General features: G+C 36.9%; 1 protein-coding gene across 7 annotated transcripts in view; it reads right to left on the bottom strand.

The window, feature by feature from the left end:
* Positions 1–17,210, bottom strand: part of HIPK3 (homeodomain interacting protein kinase 3) — a 94,663-nt gene that overhangs the window by 63,835 nt on the left and 13,618 nt on the right. The gene's annotated exons all lie outside the window — the stretch shown is intronic.

Consider the following 17,210-nt stretch of genomic DNA (forward strand, 5'->3'; position numbering starts at 1 on the left):
AATTCAAAAACAACAGATTGCCATCACAGTACGTAATATATGTAAAATATTTAAAATATTAAGAGTTACCACCTATGGAAGGAATTACTATGCAGAGGTTTAATAAATGCTTTATTTGCAATATTTTATTTAACCATATTAATATCTTCCCAATTTGCTGTTAAGAAAACTAAAACTCAAGAGGAATTAGGTAATTGGCCAAGGTCACATAGCTAGGGTGTAGTAAAAGAACAGGAAAATACATTGCCCTCTTGGGGCATAAATTTATGCCTCCTTCAACTTCCTAAATTTTTTTTTTTTTTAAGATTTTATTTCTGGGGCACCTGGGTGGCTCAGTTGGTTAAGCATCCAACTCTTGGTTTCAGCTCAGGTCATGATCTCCTGGTTCGACTGTTTGAGCCCCACACTGGGGTCTGCACTGACAGTGCAGAGCCTGCTTGGGATTTTCTCTTCCTCTCTCTCTGCCCCTCCCCTGCTCCTGCTCTTTCTCAAAATAAATAAATAAACACTTCTTAATAACTACCTACCACATTCCTAAACTGACCTGGATCTAGTAAGAAATGAGCAATAAAACCTTATTAGACAAATTAAGATTTGATGTTCAATGTGTAAGAAAAAATTGTAAATTGAAATTCTGGGTTCCAAACCATTTCATCCAGCATCAGAAGAAGTTTCAAAATTCCACCAATTTTTCTCCTTTTAATGAGGCGAAGCCACAGGGAAAACTCCTTCTAAACATATTGAACCCATCATCTAATTCACTTAATGTTTGTGAGGGCCGCCAACCTTATCTTCAACAATTTAGCATTACCGTGATTCCCATTTCAAACCACTTCTGTGATCGACACCCACAGAAATAGACTGAGAGAAACAGATGATGAAACTGACACAAAAAAATATCTAAAACATCTATTATAAATATACTTGTGGATTTAAAGACACGCATGAACATAAATAGGAGAGACATAAAAAGCATCTTTAAAAGGGAACCGGTGAGCCTAGAAAACCATGTATTGTCATACAGACAAAGGAAAAGTAATTTGACAATATCTAACAAAACTGACATAGAATCAGGCACCTCAGATATAGTAAAAGAATATTCATGCAGTATAACCTAAACACTCATTCAAAAAGCACTGGGTAAATACAAGACCAACTACAATCTTGCCATTTGCAACTACGTGGATGGAACTGGAGGGTATTATGCTAAATGAAATTAGTCAGTCAGAGAAAGACAAAAATCATATAACTTCACTCATAAGGGAAGAGAAACAAAAATAATATAAAAACAGGGAGTGGGACAAAACAGAAGAGACTCATAAATACGGAGAACAAACTGAGGGTTGCTGGAGGGGTTGTGGGAAGGGGGATGGGCTAAATGGGTAAGTGGCATTAAGGAATCTACTCCTGAAATCATTGCTTCACTATAGGCTAATTTGGATGTAAATTTTAAAAAATAAAAAATAAAGTTAAAAAATTTAAAAAAAAAAAAAGAATGAAAATAATCTACCCTGTTATGGACTGATTCCCATATTGTTGTATGAAAAAAGCAAGATTCAGAAAAATGTGTACTTTACAATAGAATTATTAGGGTGCCTGAGTGGCTCAGTTGGTTGAATGTCCAACTTCAGCTCAGGTCATGATCTCGCAGCTCAGGAGTTCAAGCCCGGCATCGGGCTCTCTGCTGTCAGCATGGAAGCCACTTTGGATCCTCTGCCCCCCTCTTTCTCTGCTCCTCCCCTACTCACTCTCTCTGTCTCTCAAAATAAATACACTTAAAAAAAAATATTTGCATATACACTGAATATCTGTATACATATAAAGTGTGGGTTTCTTTGCCTCAGAGGAAAGTAACAAGAATTCTGGAGGCAAATGACAAAGATTTACTTTTCATTGTATATCCTTTTTACCACTTTAATTTTCACTATGTATGTATATTGCTCAGTCATTTGGGCATCTGACTTCAGCTTAGGTTATGATCTCATGACTTGTGAGTTCGAGCCCCGTGTCAGGCTCTGTGCTGACAGCTCGGAGCCTGGAGCCTGCTTCGGATTCTGTGTCTCCCTCTCTCTCTCTCTGCCCCTTCCTGCTCATGCTCTCTCGCCTTCAAAAATAAACATTAAAAAAAATTATAAAATATATAGATTTCATATTTAGAGATGAAATAATATACTGGGATTTGCTTCAAAATAATAGAGAAAATAGATGAGGATATGAATAAAATGAAACTAGCTATATACTGTACTTCATAGGATCTTGATGATCAAGTAAAAAGCGTTTCTACTTTTGCATGTTTACACTTTTCCTTAATAAAGAGTTAAGTGAAAATATTTAAAACTCCACCCAGAAAGATTCTGATTCAGTAGGTCTGTAGTGAGGTCCAGGCATCTGCATGTGTACAAGCTCCCAAGGCCATTTAGATTCACACTAACATCTGAGAAAAAATCATCTAGTTTATATAAAAACCGTAGCAAATTTAAGCCCTACCAATTCAAGGTCCTCAAGTCTCAAAAGACGAGGATGAAATCCTAGGGAACAGAATGCATACCACTCTTGGCCAATCCATGCCATTAAAAAAATTTTTTTTAACATTTATTCATTTTTGAGAGACAGAGCATGAGTGGGGGAGGGGCACAGACAGAGGGAGCTGTCAGCACAGGGCCCAAGGCAGGGCCCAAACTCACAAAGCGTGATATCATGACCTGAGCTGAAGTCAGACGCTTAACCAACTGAGCCACTCAGGCACCCTATGCCAATCCCATGCCATTTGAAAGCGAGGCATTATATGAACAACAGCTGACATCCAGGTAACTGACATACTGATATTTAAGAAACTACTACAATTTCTGAACTCTGGGGGTGCCTGGGTGGCTCAGTCGGTTGAACTTCTGACTTCGGCTCAGGTCTTGATCTTGCAGTCCGTGGGTTCAAGCCCCACGTCAGGCTCTGTGCTGACCACTCAGAGCCTGGAGCCTGCTTGGGATTTCCGTCTCCCTCTCTCTCTGCCCCTCCCCCATTCACTCTCTGTTTCTCAAAAATAAATAAATGTTAAACAAAATATATTAAAAGAAATTTTTTTTCTGAACTCTGCTGTTCCTACCTTTTCTTCCCCAACATGCCGAGCTAGAAGGCAAACAAGCCAAGAGCCCCAACCAAGGTTAAATAAAGGAAACTCAGAAAATTACCCCTCACCAAGCACTGTGCTGGGTAGAGCCAATCTCAAAGGAGACTTTAGAAAATAAACACAGATAGGAATGTCCCATCATATACATAACACATAAGAAAGGGTGAGAGTGGTGCTGGAAACAGCTATCATAAACGACTACAAGCAAAGAACTCTAAATTACTAATTAACTTGGCCACTGTGACTCCCTGCCATATCCAGGTATTAAGTCTTTTCTTCTCCCAATCCTCCATCAGATAAAACTCATGGTCTGATAAGAGTATCTTATACTTGAAGTTTATGGATTTTATACAGTACAGTAAATAAGGAGAGTACAGGAGCTGCTTAAGTCCATGGAGTCTAAAACACAGACTCAGTACAATACTATTATTATCTATTATTTTCACTGCAATTCAAATTACATTATACCTCTGTAGCTTTATTATTTATGACTTTGTCATTTGTTCTTATCAACTGACTAAGAAATGAAGTTTTGAAACACTACCCCTTTGTGAGCTGGGGCTGCCTATAATATATCACTCAGAGGATGGTGAAGACTCCTGTGAGAGCAACCATTAAGCTTCCATTCCTCAAGCATAATAATCTCAGGTACTTTAATAGGGCCTTATTTTTCCAACCCTCTAAAAGACTTTAAGACCCATCTGAATTGTATCCAAATTTTTCACATCCTTTTACAATTACCAAAACAGCAATGTAACCAACATTGACACCCACAAACCTGAGTCTGTCTGACCACCACTAACCAGGTTTTCTACTTTTTTCCCTTTTCAGGCTTTCTGAAAAGGGAGGAAGCAAAAATAGAAATACTTTACTATCTTACATTCAATTTATTAGCCAATATTAAAATTCTGAACAATTCTACCAAACTTATACAAAACCCATAGGTAACTGGGTTCTTCTTCAAAATGTACGTGACAGCACAAATAGATTTGAAGTAAACGCAATGATGCCTTTGCATTCTCTTCACTCAACTTTCTCTTACTTGTGCAAATCTCAATTTTTTTTTTAATTTTTTTTTTTCAACGTTTATTTATTTTTGGGACAGAGAGAGACAGAGCATGAACGGGGGAGGGGCAGAGAGAGAGGAAGACACAGAATCGGAAACAGGCTCCAGGCTCTGAGCCATCAGCCCAGAGCCTGACGCGGGGCTCGAACTCACGGACCGCAAGATCGTGACCTGGCTGAAGTCGGACGCTTAACCGACTGCGCCACCCAGGCGCCCCCAAATCTCAATTTTTAAATGTACTTCTTTTTAAAAAAATTATGATAAAATATGCAAAACACAAAATTTATCATTTTTAAGTGTGCAGTTCAATGGCATTAAATATATTCACACTGTTGTGCAACAATCATTAGCATCCATCTCCAGAACTTTTCTCCTCTTCCAAAACTGAAACTCTACCCATTAAACAACTGTCCAGTGTCCCCTGCCCCAGCCCTTGGCAACCACCATTCTATGCTCTGTATGAATTTAACTACTCTAGGTACCATATATATGAAATTGTACAGTATTTGCTCTTACGACTGACTTACTTCACTTAGCATAATGTATTCAAGGTTCATCCACGTAGCAGTGTCAGAATTCCCCTCCTTTTTAAGACTAAGTAATATTCCATTGTATGTATATGTCATATTTTCTTTATTCATTCAGCCATCGAAAGATATTGGGGGGTGGGTGCCTTCCTGGCTCAGCCAGTGGAGCATGCAACACTTGATCTTGGGGTTGTGAGTTCAAGTCCCACATTGGGTGTAGAGATTACTTAAAAATAAAATCTTTAAAAAAAAAAAGATATTTGGGTTGCTTCCGCCTTTTGACTATCGTGAATAATGCTACTATGAACACGGATGTACAAATTTCAAGACTCTACTTTCAAATCTTTTGTGTATATACCCACAAGTGGAATTCCTGATTATATAATAATTCTATTTTTAATTTGAGGAATCACTATATTTTCCAGAGCAGCTGTACCATTCAAATTCCAACCAGTAGTGCACAAAGGTTCTAACTTCTCTATATCCTCAACAACACCTATTTTTTTTCTTTTTTATCATAGCCATCTTAATGGGTGTGAGGTGGTATTTCATTGTGGTTTTTAAATCTCTATTTTTAAATCTAATTCATCAGGCCTAGCTGTACTAACACCTAGAGCTTGATGTCATCCATAGCTATAACAAACGAGCTTTCTATTTTTTCATTTGAGTTCTTGACAAATATTAAACATTACACTTAAAACTCTATAGAAACCCACATCATTAGCTGGGCATTCCCAAATGACTACTGAATAATCCCCAGGTCTTTCAGACCATCAGTGGAAAGTACAGAAATTATTACATTACTAAAAGCATCAAGTTTCAATTTAAAACATAAATATGAAAAAGAACAGTATTTCTAAAGATGAACAACAATAAATGAAAATAACAAATAAAATGAAAGTCTTTTAAGAAGCTTTGTTTTTTGTTTTTTTTTTTTTTACTTAAAGAGAAGCTCAGGGCACTAAAAATTATCTCATAATAAACAGGGATAAGAGACCAAAGCATTAAATTTGTAGCTACTATTCCACAATCAAAAAAAAAATAATAATAATAATAATACAACAACCAACAAAAAAGAAGTCACCTCAATGCAAGTTACCTTAGGGAATATTTTCACTGAACTGGAAATAAGCAAATAGCTACACTAGATCAAAGTAAACCTTTGATTCTGTTTACATAAAAACCCTGCTTTCAGAGTTCTTTTCTGAACATACCTATCAACTCTTTCCAGGATATGTATTAAAATAAGGTAGATACAAGTGAAGTTCACTTTCAAAAATGAACTTATTAGCAAACTCTTTAAAAGGAGACAAATGGAACAGGAAATGAAAAATACAGTTAAGACTGTTTTGTCAGTAAAATGTACCAAAGCACCTTTAACCTAATGGCATCAAAGCTAACAGAGTCGGGAGGATTATCCTACGTGAAAACAGTAATGGTATGTTCTACACTGTTAGAGTAGTACCTAGTTCACTAAGAGAATGATGTCTTCAGTCAAATTACCAAACATACATTACAGATTATAACTGCCTTCCAGCAGCTATGATCAGCACCAGAGGCAAAAAGACTGAAAAGCGCTATGTAAAAATCACTGCGCATGCTAAAAACCAAAGAAAACACCACCACTACCACCATCCCCCCACCCCACACAAGCAGTCCCTACTACACCAGATCGCCAGCCTATTCTGGTCTTTACTGGGATCCAAACGTTTCTTCTAGCCCTCTTTCTCTCATCTCAATTAAACCTCAAGATCTGACCTGGGTACGTCAAAACAGCACTTCACATTCTGTCCTCAAAATATTATCAATCTCTTCCTCTGACCTACCATCTCTTTCTGATTATCTATCTCCCACCATGCAAATTCCCAATATCCTTTGCTAAATTCTAGTTCCTCTCCTTCTAGTGCAATACATTCAACATTAACACTTCTCTTATGTAACACAAAAGGCATTTTTAAAGATGCTTAGCAGTAAAAGAATCCAAAATTCTAAATCTGAATAGTGGCTCTCAATCCTTTTCCTGACACACTTCAGGTATGATGAAGTTAGAAGAAGTGAAACACTTTAGAGGAGGTAGTATTCAAAAGCAAAACTTTTTCAGAGAAGTAAAAGCACTTTAGGGAAGGTGGTCTTTACTGAAACATTTTTATGTGCAAATCAGAAAGTAAGCCATTCCAAGAAAGGAGCTTTGTGCATCAATATAATGACTTTCAACCCTGCAGAATGTCTTTTTGAAAATAACAGGGTCAACCTAATTCACTCAGCTAGTGGGCCAAACAGGAATTACGCTGTTCATAAACGACTTTTGCATTCCTCACAAAGTCTAGAAAAGAGTTAAATGAATAAAACCTAAAGCTGTGTTAGCGCCACACATCTTTTCAAACTTACTTTTTTCTAAGATACAGCAAACATAAGTTGTATTATAACTCAAAGTTTTGTACAAATGTCCGTGCCTTGAGTTCACAAAGTCTGACAAAGAGATCAAAGGAGATAGAATGAAGTCTTCAAGTAGCAATATTGTCTATAATCTAGTTTCATATAAATAATAGATTATTCCAACTTGGTTTACCCAGAAAAATTTTGCTTTCATGAATATACCTAGAAAATAAGTATACCTAGAAAATATGCTTCAACTGAAAATCTGTCAACATTTCATAGAGAGGATTAAGGGACATTTTTCTTAAGAGCTTTAAAACTGAAAGATAAGGTATTAAATATAGAGAAGAATACTAAAAACAAGTATTACACTATTTTAATGACACAGTGATTGATTAAAGCCAGGAATTAAACAATTTGTTACTGCAATGGTATTTTGACCAATTTTGAAACCTCTCATAACCACAATATTTTATTATATTAACATGAATTTGTTGTATGTCCTCTCAAAAAATCATGTAACAGCCCATGAAATACTTATGGTGATACCACGAATGAAAACCTTTAGATAAAAGCTGTACAATTTGAGCTGAAGTTTAAATTTCTACTAATTGGCCTAATTTCAACTTCTTTTTCAAATGATAAATGAGTTAGTAATCTATGAAAGTTGTATCAAATTCACTTTTTAAAATCTTACAACTAAATCCACTGTGAATACTGTCAAATAATGTTTTAATATTATTTTAATTCTACCTTTACCATACTTATATCTTACTACAATTAGCCTATTCTCAGTTACAAGTTTGAAGTTTAAAGATTCAATTACTTGAAGCAAAAGAAAAAAAGTTTAGCTTCCTTCATTAGTACCTAAACTTTAGTTTGTGACAATGAAATATAGATGAATCTATCAGTGTTTTTTAGGACAACTTCAAAGAAATACATCATATTTTGTGGAAGAAAAAGAAAAAAACTACTAATTTAATCCAACGGAAAACTCTTTTATAAATTATTGGCACTTGTAAGTTCAAATTTTGGGTGCTATTTTTTTAAAAATTAAGTTAATTTACCTGAATTTAATCACTCTTGCCTTTTTTAAAGATTTTTTTCTTTAAGTAATGTCTCTACACCCAAAGTAGGGCTTGAACTCACAAACCCAAGATCAAGAGCCACATACTCCACTGACTGAACAAGCCAGGGGCCCCACACTCCGGCCTTTTTTTCTTTAATATGTACAAACTTCAAAGGTAAAAGAGTTTATAAACTCTTTTATATTTTGTATGGTCTGAATAGGTAACCCATATGCTTCATTTTGGAATGGCTACCCACCTCACCCTACCCCATCCAAAAACTTTATTATTTAAAAAAAAAAAACTGCTTTATTATCTAAAAAAAACCCCTCCAGTTAGTTATTTTCCAAGTTTTTAACATATAATGACCCCTGTGAACTTATTATGAGAATTTTACATTGCTGTGTTTGTCCCTCATTACATTTAAACAGTTTCATACCCACATGCTCTAACTATTCTCCAACTGAAGTGCTAGAATTTTCAAGAGGATAAATGTAAAGAGGGGGAAAACCTTCACATACTATAGATATTTCTACCTTTCAATTCTAAAGAACATTAAAGGGGGAAGAAAAAAAAAACAAACCTCTGCATCTATAAATGTCTTACAACACAAAATACACCAGGGTCAGCCTAGTTGTATTTTTATACCTTTCAGTTTAAAATTAATGTTACGTTTTTAACAAATCACAAACCTCTGAAAAGATTTTTTTTTTAAAAAACAAAGAAAAGGCACAACAAGGAAAAGATGGGAAAAGCTGACTTTACTAAAATTTAAAATTTGTATGTATTTATTCAATGATAACACAAAGATAAGCCGTAGAAACGAAGATACTGGCAACACGTGTAACCAACAAAAGATCTGAAGAAATCATATTGTGTTTGGCAAAATTCAGTAGGAAAGTGGATAAAAAAATATATACAAGCAATTCACAGGTAAGGAAATGCATGACAAAAGACTTATTAAAAAAAATTGTCAGCCCCATTAGTAATAAGGAAAACACTCATTAAAACGACAGTAAGATGCCATTTTATACCCATCAGACTGACAAAAAGTAGGATAATACCCAATGTTAAAAAGTTGTAGGTCCACAGAAGGTAAAGAAGTACAATCACTTTAGGGAGCAAAGCTGAAAATGGACATAGCCCATAATCTAGCAATTCTTCCAGGTATACATCCTGCCTACAGAAATTCACATAGGTACAAAAAAATTAAAAATTAAAAATTTTAAAAAATTTTAAAAACCCACAGGTAAATCAATGTTCACTGCTGTTCTGTATATTTATAGCAAAATTTTGAAAAAACCTGATTGTCAGAAAAGAATAGTGTGGCTTTTTCATAAAATGCACACAATACAATGGTGGCCTATACCACAATAATCATATATTTATATACCACAAATAAAGAGAAAACAACAATTATAAGGATGTGACATCACTGATTTTAAGATGTATCACAATTTCGAAGATGTTAAAATATGGGAGAAATCGTGTATGTTAGAATTAATGATGTGCAGCAAAATGAATTCACTGAAAATACATATATGAACATGGATAAATCTCAACAAAAAACAAGTTGCAGAAGTACACTATCATATGTGAAAAAACTAATAACAGACAAATCTATACTGTATTTAGATATATTAATTTCGTGGGACACTTGGGTGGCTTAGTCGGTTGAGTGTCTGATTTCGGCTCAGGTCATGATCTCACAGCTCATGAGTTTGAGCCCTGCATCAAGCTCGCTGCTGTCAGCACACAGCCTGCTTCAGATCTTTTGTCTCCCTCTCTCTCTCTGCCCCTTCCCTGCTGGCACTCTCTCTCAAAAATAAATAAATCTTTAGATATATTAATTATGTGGTCAAAGTATAAAAACACCCACGGAAATGATAAACGTGCCAGGAAGAAAGGAAAAATGAGAGACTTCAACTATGTGACTTTTATTTTGCACCCAGGATGGCTACTGTATAGAGTTGATTATATTACTCCCTATACTTTCACAGCCTAAATTTACATTAACGTTTAAATGAAGAGGGAAAAAAATCTACCAGAGAATAGAATAATCTCTTCAACTGAATGTATTTTTTAAAGAAAAAATATAAATAACCATTTTAGATATATTGTATTAACATATTCAATAGCCATATCCTATTTCAGTCTTTTTTTTTTTTTTTTTTTCAATTTTTCTTTCAATTCAAATCAAGTAAAGCCATTTAGGAGCAGAAAGACATAGCAATGAAATATGTTTTCGGGGCGCCTGGGTGGCGCAGTCGGTTAAGCGTCCGACTTCAGCCAGGTCACGATCTCGCGGTCCGTGAGTTCGAGCCCCGCGTCGGGCTCTGGGCTGATGGCTCGGAGCCTGGAGCCTGTTTCCGATTCTGTGTCTCCCTCTCTCTCTGCCCCTCCCCCGTTCATGCTCTGTCTCTCTCTGTCCCCAAAATAAATAAAACGTTGAAAAAAAAAATTAAAAAAAAAAAAAAGAAATATGTTTTCTCATTGATGAGCTTCTTCTAGCAAAAGGGAAACACATGTATCCACATAACTACGTCACTAACAAGGGCAGTGACCTAAGATGTACAAGATATGCAGGTAGCAAAGAAAATAGAAATGATTGAAGAATGCCCTGAAAGAGCACAAAAGGATTCACTAAATTAACCTATGAACTAATTTTTTTAAGTTTATTTATTTATTTTGAGAGAAAGAGAAAACACATTGTGAGAGCAAGAACAGGGGAGGAACAGAGGTGGGGGGCTGGGGGGAAAGAATCCCAAGCAGGCTCCTGGCTGTGAGCACTGAGCCAGACACAGGGCTCAATCTCAGATCTCACAAACCGTGCTCTCATGACCTGAGCAGAAATCAAGAGTTGGATGCTTAATCAACTGAGCCACCCAGGTGCCCCCCCACTCCCGCATTAGCTAAAATTTGAAGTATCATGGGAAGAAGTCTCCTATGTAGAAAAGAATATTCCATGAGATAGAAATCAAAGCATATACCAAGTCAGAGACTAATGAAAATATGACATAATAGCTTTGCTTGGCTAGAGAAAAGGACCACAAATTATGGTTGGCCAAATCCAACCCAGCCTGTTTTGTATGGTCCACGTAGTAAGAATGGTTTTTACTTTTTAAAGGTTGTTGGAAAAAAAAAAAATTTGTAACAGAGACTATACACGGCTTGCAAAACTAAACTATTTGCCATCTAGCCCTATAAAAAAGTTCACTAACCTCCACACTAGAACATAACTTGCCAGGGGAGTAGGCTGCTGGAGAAAACAATGATCCTTGAGAAGAAAGACAACTGTAAAAAAAAAAAGAGCACCGATCATGAAGAACCTTGTGTTCCTTGTTAAGGAGCTATAGGGGATGGAATGCCTCTCAAGGGTTTTAAATAGAAAACCGACATAATCATATTTGTATTTTAGAAAGATCACTCAGGCAAAGTTCTAAAGGATGAAGTGGACAGAAACAAACAACGGAAACAACAGTTGAAAGACTACTTAATAGTCCAGATAACAGCTGATCAGAGTCCCAGCAAAGACAGTACCAAGGAATGAAACGGAGTATGGATTACCAATAGGTAGCCAGGAGGAAGAACCACAAAGCTCAGTGAGGAGTGGGGAGAAACACAACCATGTTTCTGGCTTGAAAAACTGATAGCCGGGGTGCCTGGTTGGCTCAGTCGGTTAAGCATCCCACTCTTGATTTGGGCTCAGGTCATGATCTCATGGTTTCATGAGTTCGAGACCCACATCAGCCTCCACCAGCAGCACAGAGCCTGCTTGGGATTTTCTCTCTCCCTCTCTCTGCCCCTCCCCCACGCACACTGTCTCTGTATCTCTCAAATAAATAAAACAAACTTATTTAAAAAAAAAAAGTTAGCCAAGTGATAACAGAAAATATTAAAAAAAAAAAACAAGAAAATTGAGAGAAAAAGTTGGATTTTAGACATGATGATTTTGGGGTGCCTTGTGATGTAGCCCAATTCCCCTAAATGTATATTCTTAAAGAAAGGCCTGCAAGTAGGTAGTTTACTTAGGAAGTTCCCACCCCAGGAGGCAGGAGTGAAGAACCCGGGAATAAGTCAGGAAAGAGAGGAAAGTAATTCATAAAATTCACCATTTGGCAACAATCATAATTACTGATTGAAACAACAGATGCAACAGACGCAAAAACTAGTGGGAGAAGGCTTTAAAGATAACAGAATATTACTGTTGGGAGACAATTCACTGTGGTGTCTCATGTTTCTCCTGGTCTTAACAAGCAACATCACTGCCTATGTTCCAGAGTATCTTTTCAAAGGATATTTCTATATCCCTGAACATCCCTGGAAGGTAGAGATAGTATAGTGTCTTCCTCCAGGGCAAAGGGCAGGTTGCTTAATGTTCAGTATAATAAAGATAATGACACCCTCTTGGTCAAATGTCAGGCAGGCTTCCTGCCCCTTATGAAAGATTCAAGTTTCCTAAGCCTAGAGTTCCTCTCCTGTAACGCAACTGCTTTTGTGCAGGAGTTACCTGGCTGCCCTGTTCACATCACCCTGTAGGGAATTCAGTTGAGGAAGCAGGGCAAATACTGACACAGTGACTATTGCTACTGCTCTGAGTAAGAAGGTCCTTTATCTCTGACCAAACAGTCTATCTTCTGCCAGCTTCCATGGCATACTAATAATCAAAGGAAAGCTTCGATGGCATACATACTAATCAAAGGAAAGAAATCAGTAGGTGCCACCTTAATTAAGTGATCAATGTTAAAATCTGTAGTAATGGCACCTATCATGTGCCTCCTGATATGAATGTTCTAAGAGGAATACATTTTACTATGATATTTCTAAGCACAAGAAAACAAATCCAAACAGGGCCATTCTTCAAAATAACTGGCAGCATTCTACAAAAATGTCGATGTCGAAAAATAACATGAAGACTAAGAAACTTTTCAGATTACAGAAAACTAAACAGACATAAAAACTGAATAGTCGGGGCACCTGGGTGGCTCAGTTGGTTGAGTATCTGACTTTGGCTTAGGTCATGATCTCACAGCTTGTGAGTTTGAGCCCTGCTTCCGGTTCTGTGCTGACAGCTCAGAACCTGGAGCCAGCTTTGGATTCTATGTCCCCCTCTCTCTTTGTCCCTCCCCTACTCTCTCTCAAAAAATAAATAAACATTTCACAAAAAAAAAATGAATAGTCTTTGCTTTTAGGAAAAACATTAGGGGCGAAAAATATACATATATTAGGGGTAACGAGATATCATGACTACAACTCACAAAGTTCAGGAAAAAATACAGATACATATAGAGAGAAAAAAGATAAATACAAATGGAATAAAATATTAATATCTGAAGAATCTAGGTAAAAGATACGTAAGAATTCTTTGTACTATTGTAATTTTTTTGTAGGTCTGAATTTTTGTTAAGTGGTAAGTTAAACAGAAAAAAAAAGAATATGAATGACAGGCATAAAATAAATGTTTTTCTTGCACAAGGCTGCTCTTCAAGGGTTACTCATTTGGGAATGTACTTTTGAGTATTTTAGACATGACCCAGATCACCTAAAATCTAGAATCATCAGATACACAATGAGTCTCTGGGATCATCTGCCAACATTTAAAAAAAAAAAAAAAAGTATTCATAACCAATGAGAAGAAATCTTTTCATTTAAAAGTATTACTTAATTCACAGTAGTTTCTGGAGCTCTTGGTCATTATGTAATTTCTTCAATGGAGACTAAAAGTAGAATTTCACTATGTGCTCCAATTAATTTGACAAAAAGGGCTTCTTATTCTTGAAAAGACAGAATCCTAGTACTAGTCTATACAAGGCTCTACAATAGGAATTAGAAAATAGAACCACATTAACTAGCAATATTCAGACAATAAAAAGTAGTTTCTAGTCACACGGTTTCATTTCTCAATTACTGTGTAAAGAGTGTATTTATAAAAGACAAAATAACATGTCCAATTAGAAAACAATAGATAAATACACCAGAAATTAAGTGTTCAATGTGAATAGTAAATGAGTTTAACTCTCTTCATTGGTCATTTAAATATCAGTATTTTAAATACCTGTATCATTAACAGGTTATTTTACCAGTATTCTGCCCAGGAAATTACTTACGCTAAAACATTTCACATAAGAAACATGTTCACATAAATGAACTTCTCCTAATGTAAAGCTTCATAAAATAAACTTGCTATCTGAGGTGCCTACAAAACATTTATCTGAAAACACTAAAGTCTTGGGTATTTTCCAGCAGTATTGTGAACAAAGCATCTAGAGAATGTGTTGACTATAACACAAATCAGCATGTTAAATAACAAGCTTCATCTGACTTAGCAAAACATTCCAACTTTTGGAACAGAAAATGACCTGTTGGACATTTCAAAGCTGCTAGAAATCACCCTGCAATACATGCCCCCACCCCCAACCTTTACTTTAGAAAAGCTGAAAAAGAGTTAATTAAAAGAATACTTAAGGACTATGCTTACTAAAGCATATAATTCTCTAGATTTTTTTTAAGCTATCTAAAATCAGACCCTGGGGGTGCTTGGCTGGTTCAGTCAGCAGAGCACAGGTCTCTTGATCTCGCGGTCTTGAGTTCAAGCCCCACATTAGGTATAAAACTTACTTTATGGCACAAAAACAGACACATAGACCAATGGAATAGAATAGAAACCCCAGAACTAGACCCACAAACGTATGGCCAACTAATCTTTGACAAAGCAGGAAAGAACATCCAATGGAAAAAAGACAGTCTCTTTAACAAATGGTGCTGGGAGAACTGGACAGCAACATGCAGAAGGTTGAAACTAGACCACTTTCTCACACCATTCACAAAAATAAACTCAAAATGGATAAAGGACCTGAATGTGAGACAGGAAACCATCAAAACCTTAGAGGAGAAAGCAGGAAAAGACCTCTCTGACCTCAGCCGTAGCAATCTCTTACTCGACACATCCCCAAAGGCAAGGGAATTAAAAGCAAAAGTGAATTACTGGGACCTTATGAAGATAAAAAGCTTCTGCACAGCAAAGGAAACAACCAACAAAACTAAAAGGCAACCAACGGAATGGGAAAAGATATTTGCAAATGACATATCGGACAAAGGGCTAGTATCCAAAATCTATAAAGAGCTCACCAAACTCCACACCCAAAAAACAAATAACCCAGTGAAGAAATGGGCAGAAAACATGAATAGACACTTCTCTAAAGAAGACATCCAGGGGCGCCTGGGTGGCGCAGTCGGTTAGGCGTCCGACTTCAGCCAGGTCACGATCTCGCGGTCCGTGAGTTCGAGCCCCGCGTTGGGCTCTGGGCTGACAGCTCAGAGCCTGGAGCCTGTTTCCGATTCTGTGTCTCCCTCTCTCTCTGCCCCTCCCCCGTTCATGCTCTGTCTCTCTCTGTCCCCAAAATAAATAAACGTTGAAAAAAAAAAAAAAAAGAAGACATCCGGATGGCCAACAGGCACATGAAAAGATGTTCAGCGTCGCTCCTTACCAGGGAAATACAAATCAAAACCACACTCAGGTATCACCTCACACCAGTCAGAGTGGCCAAAATGAACAAATCAGGAGACTATAGATGCTGGAGAGGATGTGGAGAAACGGGAACCCTCTTGCACTGTTGGTGGGAATGCAAATTGGTGCAGCCGCTCTGGAAAGCAGTGTGGAGGTTCCTCAGAAAATTAAAAATAGACCTACCCTATGACCCAGCTAATAGCACTGCTAGGAATTTATCCAAGGGACACAGGAGTACTGATGCATAGGGGCACTTGTACCCCAATGTTCATAGCAGCACTCTCAACAATAGCCAAATTATGGAAAGAGCCTAAATGTCCATCAACTGATGAATGGATAAAGAAATTGTGGTTTATATACACAATGGAATACTACGTGGCAATGAGAAAAAATGAAATATGGCCTTTTGTAGCAACGTGGATGGAACTGGAGAGTGTGCTGCTAAGTGAAATAAGCCATACAGAGAAAGACAGATACCATATGGTTTCACTCTTATGTGGATCCTGAGAAACTTAACAGGAACCCATGGGGGAGGGGAAGGAAAAAAAAAAAAAAAGAGGTTAGAGTGGGAGACAGCCAAAGCATAAGAGACTGTTAAAAACTGAGAACAAACTGAGGGTTGATGGGGGGTGGGAGAGAGGAGAGGGTGGGTGATGGGTATTGAGGAGCTCATTTTGGGATGAGCACTGGGTGTTGTATGGAAACCAATTTGACAATAAATTTCATATATTAAAAAAATAAAAAAATAAAAAAATAACTTACTTTAAAAAAACTTAAGTTAAATTTTAACAAATAAAACAACATAAAAACACAGAAATGAAATACTGATAGAAAAATGGACCAAAGTGGGGCACCTATGTGGCTCAGTCGGTTAAGCGTCGGACTTTGGCTCAGGTCATGATCTCACGGTTTGTGAGTTCAAGCCCCGTGTCGGGCTCTGTGCTGAAAGCTCAGAGCCTGGATCCTGCTTCGGATTCTGTGTCTCCTCCTCTCTCTCTGTGCTTCCCATGCTCATGCTCTGTCTCTGTCTCTCAATAATAAATAAACATTTAAAATTTTTTTTCAAAAAAAAAAAAAGAAAAATTGACCAAAGATAAAAAGTTCACCTGAAGCACTCCCTTCCTTAAAGAAAACTTTAAGACTAACAATGCAAATCTAGTTTATAAAACTTTAGTACAAAGAAAATTTTTATTTATTTTATTTTAATATTTCTTTCTTTTTTTTTTTTTTTTTTCTTTAACTGAGAGGGTGTGAGCAGAGGAGGGGCAGAAAGAGAGGGAGAGAATCCAAAGCAGGCTCTGCACTGTCAGCACACACCCTGATGCAGGGCTCAAACCCACGAACTGGGAGACCCTGACCTGAGCCAAAGGCTGACACTCAATCAACTGAGCCACCCAGGCACCCTGAAAACTTTTATTCAAATTGGTCATTCAATATGTATCAATACCTGCATGATGGATTGCTAGTAAAAGTAAACAGCTCTATAACTTTGGGTTATGAACAACTCCCTCAATAGAAAGCCAAATGAATTATTTTTTTTTAA

The sequence above is a fragment of the Herpailurus yagouaroundi genome, unplaced genomic scaffold, assembly GCF_014898765.1.
Source record: "Herpailurus yagouaroundi ecotype Mexico unplaced genomic scaffold, PumYag 187, whole genome shotgun sequence".
NCBI lineage: Eukaryota > Metazoa > Chordata > Mammalia > Carnivora > Felidae > Herpailurus > Herpailurus yagouaroundi.